This window comes from Schistocerca piceifrons, chromosome X (genome assembly GCF_021461385.2).
Source record: "Schistocerca piceifrons isolate TAMUIC-IGC-003096 chromosome X, iqSchPice1.1, whole genome shotgun sequence".
Lineage (NCBI taxonomy): Eukaryota > Metazoa > Arthropoda > Insecta > Orthoptera > Acrididae > Schistocerca > Schistocerca piceifrons.
In genome coordinates, this window is record NC_060149.1 from 21,278,498 (window position 1) to 21,280,229 (window position 1,732).

Below are 1,732 nucleotides of genomic sequence, written 5' to 3' on the forward strand. Positions count from 1 at the left end.
ATGAAGTTAAAGTTTTACATGTATATCAAATAGGCTATTACAGTATTTAACGAACACCACATATAGTGGGTCTTTATACATTTTTATCCTATTTTTCAAAAAGTTGCCAAATTGAAAAAGCATATTATTTTATGTAGTGTGCTGTGGTGCTCTGTGATTTTATAGTTGATTAACAGTGAATAAACATACTAGTACAGCTTTTAGCTAAAAATATGAACCACAATGTTCTCTTTTGTATAACTTCAACTGTGCTGTCTTAGCTCATTATTGTGCCTCTACAACAAGATATGCAATCACACTAAGATTGCTGGATTTGTGCTTCTGTTTTCTGAATAAATTTTTGAAGTGATGCAATAATTTTGCACAAGACCGAAGTTTAATGTTACTAAATAATGTTGAGATAGAAGTAAAATATGCTTTATAGGAAGGACATATAACTATTTGTAGAAATGACTGTTTCCGTTGTTACTGTTCATGAAACATAAACATATATATAATGAAAATCCAGTGTTTTATTTTGATGCTTGTGGCAGAGCATATGTTATTGTTAAATGCTAACCACTGAGCTATGCATTTATATCAACAGAGGATGAAGTGCATGAGTTTGATATGTTCAGTACAAAAAACTGTTATGCACTGTATGTTTCTTGTGAACAATTACAATTTGTGGATCTTTAAAAAAGTAGATATTCACTGCAAATCGTAATTCATTAGCAAGTAGTTTAAACTGTTGATCACTTAACAGTCATTGTCAGTTTAGCATGAATGAAAGTAAACATAAAAGATATATTTACTTAACACAAGATGACAAGTAGTTAACTGCAGCCATTAATGTTGCATTCCTCATGAGCACATGATTTTCTTTGCATTGTTTGGATGGAGGTGTTGAAAGGTTCATTAGAAATATGTAAACTACAACCAGTCTCATATGTATTTTACTCAATAACTGTGATATGATTATGCATATGTTAATGCATGTGCATGTACATGGAAATATATGAATCAAAGAATAAGGTACATGTATAATAATTAAGCACGTTTTACTGTGATGGAATAAAGTTCATTAATTATTTTCCAGTCAGCAATATAATGTGAATCGACAGAGTCTGTTAGATATAAGAAATACTTCTAGCTTAACTTCCTGAGTTACCATGCTAGAAGATTCAAACAATGGATAAGCTTGGTTTCAGTCTGTCTTAGAAGCTGAGAAGTATATTCCACAATGTTCTATCCCTTCTCAGTATTCAGTCACGTAGAAATTTGCAGCTTGCTCTGAGAAGATAAAGGTTAAAATGTGAGCTGCACTAATTATCATGTCTATTTTCTTCGATAACTGTGATACAAGGATGTGTAAAATAAGAAATGCTTAGTAAAGTTGCACAGCTCTGAAGTTTCAAGTGAAGAAACAAAAAATGTTGTACTAAAATATTTTGTTACTTATAAGATTGGAGTTATACTAAAATGGACTATATAATTAAAGTGTTAACTCTAGAAATGTACATCACTGACTCAGAGTCACATTTCTGAATTAAAGTTATAAAATGTGTTTTATATCATGAAATCACATAGGTGTGTGGATGAGTATGACTGTACAGCAAAGTGTGTGTTTTTAAGAAAAATCTATGAAAATGTATGTTGTATTTAAGTATGAGCCAAATGTTAATGAGATGCTTGATGCTGTCCGTTTTGTTTACTCGTATGTTACCTGTGTACATTGCATTTAATCCTGTTT